The sequence below is a fragment of the Anopheles darlingi genome, chromosome 2, assembly GCF_943734745.1.
Source record: "Anopheles darlingi chromosome 2, idAnoDarlMG_H_01, whole genome shotgun sequence".
Taxonomy (NCBI): Eukaryota; Metazoa; Arthropoda; class Insecta; order Diptera; family Culicidae; genus Anopheles; species Anopheles darlingi.
The window spans coordinates 90,856,902-90,864,401 of NC_064874.1; the positions used below are offsets into that span (position 1 = coordinate 90,856,902).

The 7,500-nt window shown below is 50.7% G+C and overlaps 1 protein-coding gene across 1 annotated transcript in view; it reads right to left on the reverse strand.

The window, feature by feature from the left end:
- The window catches only part of LOC125949083 (mucin-19), a 48,078-nt gene extending 41,602 nt beyond the window's left edge, over positions 1-6,476 (reverse strand). The window contains exon 1 of the mRNA XM_049675777.1: positions 5,530-6,476. The gene's annotated coding sequence lies outside the window, so the exon portion shown is untranslated. The remainder of the gene's footprint in view (positions 1-5,529) is intronic.
- Between the last annotated feature and the right edge of the window lie 1,024 nt (positions 6,477-7,500).

Here is a 7,500-nt window from a genome sequence, read left to right on the forward strand (position 1 = left end):
TTTCCCATTCTTCTTTTGACTTTGAAGTTTTTGTGTTTTTTTTGCGCCTAGCTTGTGTACTGACAAGCGTTGGACAGCAAGCGCAGTAGCAACAAACATCAGCTGCGCTGTCGCCTGTACGTTGCACTCCGGCCGTGGCCATGGCGTGTGTACCGCAAGCCCTCCTGTCTTTTGTTTCGCCATGGTTCAATTGTTTCCCAGTGTTGCTGTGGCCCTGTGATAGTTTTTCCAACGTCTCCATTTTCATTTCCTTTGATTTGTTTTCCATTTACCCATTCTTCTTCCTGCTGCTTGTTCTCCGTTTTTTCACTGTCAGGGCTTCCACTACGGCTCCTCACTCCGCTTGTTTCCGTTACAAAGCATTTCTCATTTACACCTATCTGCTCCGCTACGATCGCGTTTTTAGTTTCATTTAACTCTCGTCTCATCCCTTCTTTCTCTGCTTCTCTCTCGAGCGTCCGAGCTTCAGGTCGGTCCTCGTATCGCTCTTATCACGCCGTTGTGTGATGAGTCTCATTACGTGCTGCTTCACGCGGCTGCCCAGTGAACCATTATTGGGTGCCTGATGAATGTGCGGCAGTAAAATTCAATTTTCCACCCGCCCATCGTTTACGGAGGCGTTGGTCACGTAGGATGGAGACCCGCGGACCGCGGACTTTCACTCTGGAGCCACCAGACCAGCCGTTATGACCGCGCCGAATAATGGCGATGGGCCACTCGTCGTTGACCAGCCAGCCAGTGCGCGAGCCCTTTATAGCGGGTTTGTTTTTCGAAAATCGATTGTTCTATCGTAATTTTTAACACTTACAGCCTAAGTGAAGGCGCATTTATGGTAGCCAGCTACCCACCCAGCCACCTATCATTGGGTAATTAAGCTCACCGCTCCGTGTGTCCATTTTCCACGCACCATTTGCGCGGTCCGATCTTTGTTCCGGAACATTGTCACAACCACGGTTTAGCCGTGAGCGCGTGCGCCCCCCCCCCCCTCGGCTGATGGAAAGACCATAAAAGAAAAAGTCATTTGGCGAGCCAAGAGGAAAAACCTCTTGGCTTGACCTAGTTTATTCCTGCCACATCATGGGGCCGCCCAGCCCGGCGAGACCATCATCGCGAGCCATCGATCTTGGTGCATGGCGGTGTGCATGGCGGTGTGCATCGTCCACCCAAAGTAGCCTCGTCGATTGTTGCGCAATCGATAAGTTTTATTGGACTTGGACAACACGCCCGGCATCCCAGCCCCTGTGGGCCGCGGTGTCGCTTTGAGACTGCCGTTTGTGGTCATATTTTTCATTTCTACTTACGAAAGGCCCTTTCAAAGTCTGCAGGCCAGGGCAGTCTGTGGTTGGTGGAAAGCGAACGGAAAGAAAAAGGTCCGTCGCGGAAAACCTATTCAATGCTGCCGGCGCATGGAGCGGCCACGCTTGTGGGGCACACCGTGATTACAGGCGCAGCACGTGCGACGCTTTTTTTGTGTCCTTGTGCTTCTAAGGCGCTTTGTCATGGCGCACTGTGACACAGTGGGTTTCGGCGAATGCGCCGTCGCCAGATCCGTTCCCTGCGATTGAAGTGCGGTCGGTACGGCCCCTATGGCCCCTATACCCCTTTCGGGAACTCCAAAGGAACTCGAGCGTTGAGTGAGGAGGTGAGGGAAAAAACCTCCTCTGGCCCGCCCTATGGTTGACCATTTGCATTGCAGAGCTGAGCGCCGTGTACAAAAGGGGGCCCGATATCAATGGAAATAGTATGCTGAAAGACCGTGTGATTGCCATGCTCAGTGCAGAGAGATGTGCAATAAATTTTGCTTTATGTTACGCCTCATTCCGTGGCTCGTTAGAGAGGGAGCGGATTGTTGAGATTTCCAGTCAGTCCTCAGACCTTTGCTAGAACTTTGCTCATGCAAAAAGGGCCACGCATTGATCGTTTCCATCCCGGCACATTTGGCTAGTGAGTCGTTTTAGCAATACCGTTACCGCTTTCAATGCGTCGTAGGTCAGCACCATTCGAGGTAATTAAAATTGAAATCCTAATTTTTACTTGTCCACATCGTCTGGCAGCAAAGGCTAACCGCTTCTGGCATTCGTTGTCGCCGTCAGGGGGCATGCCAGCAAGTCAATCGCATCGGATCGCCGATGCTGGTAATCCTGGCTATCAAGGGTAACAAAAAAACAACATTTAAGTAATTAAGTTAGCCACGATCACAGCAAGCAGAGGGAGTTTTTTTGTGAAATGTCAAAAATTCGATTCAATTTAACACCCATTACACACACACACGCGCGCGCGCGCCCGGTCGAGGTGCACGGGGTGCGAATTCGAGTGAATGTTGTCCGGTATGGTTCTCCGCAGAGCGCAACCTTGGACTCTGTCTGTGCCCTTTTGTGCAGCATATCCTATAAGTTTAATCTGAATTTGAATTCCTTTTTTTTCGACTTATTTCTTGACATTAAAACACATCTTTAAAATGTGCGAATAGTGTACGTTTTTTGCAGGTTTTCCTTTTCAGAAACAATTCAGGCGGTGTATCATCCGTTGCAAGGGATCATAGCAACGGTAGGAAATGTAAGGCGCTCCACAATCGCAGCCACAAGTAGTGGTAATGTTACTTCTGAATAAAGAACAGTGCTTGTGCAAAAGTACAACAAATGTAAATGAAATTCGGAACATGTACTTTGTCGTCACGGACGTCTGGTGCTGCTCTGGGTATGTTGCTCTCGTCCACAGAGCGTTTCGTCCGTATGTACGTAGGCAGCGAGGCAAGCATTTCGTTTTGCTTGATTCGATTTTCCGCTCGCCAAACCTCCGACGTTGACACCGACGGGAGTCGAAACCACTTAATTATTTATTTGCTGTATGATTTCTCTTTTCCACCGTTCCTTGCCGTGGTCCACCGTGTCTGACTGTCCTTGAAATTTCGGGACAGCTCACCTCGTTCCGCACCGAGACGCAACGGGGTCTCAACGCAGATGTGTCCACCAAGATGCTTCGCTTCGCGATCTGCTGGGATGCGCTCCAAAATTGCATGATAATGAGCACCAGCAAGCAGCACCACCAGTCCGCGTCAACGACGGAATTGGAACGCAGCACCGGGAACAGCCAACCACCGGGTCTACCAGCAGCGATCGGCTAAAGCTTGGCGCAAGACCGCGACGATGCACACTGGCAGATGTGATTGGAGTCAGATTGCCGTACTTTTTAACGGTACAATCGTGCCACCGGCGTGACCGTGAGCAAGTCGCGTTGCAAGGCTCCGTCTCGTCGGTCCGGACCGTGGTCCCCATCATGCCCACGAATGGGGCCACTGGACTCGGTCACCGGCAGACTGTAGACGACATCGTTACGCCTACTCTAGGGCGTCTGCGCGATCACCGCTCTAGCACTAACCTCTTTTCACTTCCACACGCAGCTCGTACAGTACGATACCAGTTTGCAATCACGAGGCCTTCACGAGCGGGGTAACTTACTAAACGCAATCATAATAAAGTTTGCTAATTACAAAGCCTACTCAATACTGTGCGTGACAATTTGTGATTGCCGTTTGTCCCGGACAGCTACTTCCTGAATGCTTTCTTCTTCGCATCATGTGTTTCCTGCCTAATATACGCCCCGCGTATCGCGTGGAATGAACTCCTCCTTGTCTTATCCACGTCTTTCCAAAACACCCGTCGTCTGCATAAGCCGGAAGATGGTGCCATCAACTCAGACAATATATGACCCTTAAGCCTTAATGAAACATTGGATCAGCACGCCTTCGGACCAGCAACAGCAGCAGCACTTGCTACGCTAAGTTATGAGGTCGTTTCTAGTCCAACCGTTGCTTCACCGATGCTACTACAAAAAACCACCGAATTCGGTTGCGGTTTTATGTTGTTAAGTGTGGGATTTTCGGCTCAGAAGCGAAAAGCATCATTAGCTGGCACAGTGGCAACAACAACAGCAACACCAACAACGCTCTCTGATGAAATCCACTTCCATATGCCGCTAATCTCAGGCAATGAAAAGATTGTCTTTCTCCCTAAACCGGGCATTTAGCTGTTATCTCAATTCCGATACCAATGCCATAGAAAGCTGAGCGTTTATCGTTAGCGACCTATTATAGTCAGAATCTTGTTATAACCTTTTCTAGCTTCCACCGACTTCAGTAATGGCTTATTGATGGAAATTCGTTGAATACAGCATTGTAATGGGGCTGGAAGTGTTCGAGCAGACAGCTTACAGCACAGCTAACCTTCCCTACAAGCGGATCAGCAGACATGCTTCACTGTGTACAAGGTCTTATGTCATCCCACTTCCAAAGCCAATGCTGTGATGCTAGCGAACGTATGACACATTCGCTCCGAAGGTATCTCAGAGTGGGTCTATTAATGGATCCCTGGCTGGTGTGGTGGCTTCTAGCGTTACCCAGAACGTATCATCATCAGCGACATACGTTGAAACCTGCGAGTCTATTCAACTCCAAAAGTATCTGGTATGCCCCTGACACCATAAAACACTGACAGGCCACACCCTCCCGCCGCACTTAAAATTGAAACCGAAAATATCAATCCAAACACCAGAAGCAGTGTAAGCACCAAAGCTATACTGGCAAAGCTGAAGAAGGAGACAAGAAAAAAGGGAATCACACCAGACGTCCAAAAACCGAAATGCGAGTGGGTCTACGGCGAAGGTCTACCGGTGGGCATGTGTCCAGCCAGCAGTCGCCAGTCGTCGCGAAGTCGATCGTCAGGAGGAGACGGCAGCGTGTGCGCGCGTACCTGCTGTGCGTCCACCACGACCACGGACTGCGTAGTACACCGTACACCGTATGGCCGCCCCCCCGACCCGAAATGGACGAAATAAAACAAAACAGTAATATTGAAAAGACATTCAAGCTCATTCGCCCAAATATGGTAGTGGCCCAGTCGAGTGTCGAGGGAAAGAGGCTGACGAGAAGAGCTCGCTCGCGAGATCTAGCGAACCCGATAGCAAATTGTTCATCTCCATTGATCCGGTGGCTAATGCTGGGAGTTTGGCCCAGACGCCTTTGCCCCACAAAATACCGACAGAGGTACTAGTGCTAGCCATCATCACCCAACGACACCTTCTATGACAGCTGGCAGCGGGCTCAACTCCCTCCGAAATCGCCCAATATGTTTTACGATCACGATCGTATAGCGGGGAGACAGCGCGCGATAGCGACACGAAGCCCTCCTTCTCTTCATCCACGATGTGTGACACGCCAGATTGAGTGGGTGTCAAAAATTATACATTTTACGCCAACCGAACGCCGAGTACGAGTTTTCAATGCCTTCGCGCTGAGCTGAAGCCCTAGGCCCCCAGCCACCAGCATCGAGTCCGTCACCTGTGTGCACACACGCGGGGAAAAAGACTGCTACAGGCAGCAAAGGAGTCGATTCTAGGTTAACTTTCTACCTTGACTGGCCTCATCTGACAGCACCACTCGATAAAGGGGGAGCTAATCTCGGACCTAAACTTTGTAAAACACAACTGAGGTGTTCTAACTCGTGCTAACCGTATCGGGCGCCATTAGCTTACCTGCTCGTGACACCGGATTCTGGCCACTCGGGTCAACCAAAAGATTCCACGGACACTGCAAGTACGTCAGACCGTGGCTATCAGGACCTGTTGCGTTCTGGTTGGCTCGATGTATGATGTTGAATTCAATCGATTGGATTCTCGATTACTGGCTTCAATCGTTGTCAAACAAGTCGCTCTCACAACGTTCACGCACAAGAAGTTTAGAAACTTTTCAGAAACAACTATCGGAATAACGTTTTTAACACCCTTTAACCTTGTTGCAACCAATGAACACTCAACGATGACTCACACGGTATGTAAAACGCCAACTTCCTTCACGATCCCGGAGCGCTTGGATCAACCAAGCTTGGACCTTGGGACGTAAAACGAACGTGATCGTAACCGTCCAACAGTCGCTCGAAAACTGGTGCACTTCGGTGTTCCGACCGCACTTACTCACTCACTTACACTGGAATATTTGGTCATCCATCCATCCAGACTGGGATGGGAGCAGGAGAATTCCGGATTTCCCCTGCCTCCACCGAATGTGGTTTTCCACGTTTTTGGCAGCTCCACTTTTGATCGGGTGCGCTATACTTGGCGTGTCCACCCCCACGACACGATTCTCTGGCATTACCACCAGGAATATTCGCGGGTCGCAGACCGTGTGCACCAAAAAAATAAATCTTCGACGCAGGGTCTTGGGCAGGAACTCGAGCGCACCGCGGCGGCGTTCACAATTCGCAAAATTCGAGCTCCAATCGCACTGCCTCTGGTCTGGAGCAGCTTCTGGTGCTGTTTATGGTTCGATGAAGTAGCGGCAATCGGATGAAAATGGATACCCCTCGGGGGGTTGTGTTGAGTGTGTACTCCGTGTTGCACCAACGGTTGGTGTCTTGTCCGGTGCTCTAACTGCTCTATTAGCTGACCCCAGAGGAAGTAAACTGACTAATCCCAGTAGTTGCTGATGGGTGTTCTGTTCGAATTTGAATGTCCTCTAATGTTCACTAGTTCCATCCACTGCGTTTGCAAAGGTATAGTGTGAAGTGCTTCTCGTAGGGGCTTGCGACCACGGTAAAGCCTGTCACAAGCGCGACCACGAGTCGCGAAGCGGGGCCAACCGCTAATCTGTCGATTCTCATCTGCCCACGCCGTAGGTAGCCGCCCACCAGCGTAGATCGGCCAAGGGAGCTACACAGAGAGACAGAGCGAGAGATCAACCCGGGGGCCAACACGATGGATTTAGGGGGCAACGGCAAGATCACACCGCCAGGCATGTGACCTGCCGCGCCGCTACATTAGGCGTCGGACACAGATCGGAAGGAGTAGGATTTGAATAATGCACACAAACTTTGAACTGTACTGGCACCACCGTGAAACCGTGGTTACAACAGCCAAAGGCGATACGGTTCCGACCTCCGTTCCTCCGAAACACCACAATCTAGCACGGTTAGGGAAACGCCTTCCACTATTCGTGTCCTACAACCCCAAAAACGCGTAAAAAGCAAGATTTTCTACCAATCTTACGACGGTCAGGTTCAAATCTGCCCTCCAGGCACGGTGCGGCGTGGCGTTTCTCTTCCTCTCGCACTCCCTCTTTCCTGCCTTCTACCGACCAACAATAGAAGCACATTAGGACCGCAGAGACAATGAAAAATGAGTCCATTAAACGAAACGGGGGAAGTCGGGAACAGCATCGGCGGAAGCAACCGTCGCTGCAAGCCATGTAATGGTCATACGGCGTGCGGTGCGGTGCGTGGCCCCATTTCGATCACCTACGTTGCGAATGTTTTTGGAGACCCGTTCAAGGACTACAAGTAAAGATGTCGCCAGGGAGTATGTGCGCTAGCGTGCACGTACATTAGCGTAAATGAATTAATGTGTTATCCTCCTGTACTGTAAGGTTTTAATCCCTGTGAGTTTCAAAGCGAAAGATGGTCGAAGGAGGCCCCAAACTAGCGGAGGGGAGCAACCGAGCGTGGTATGGCC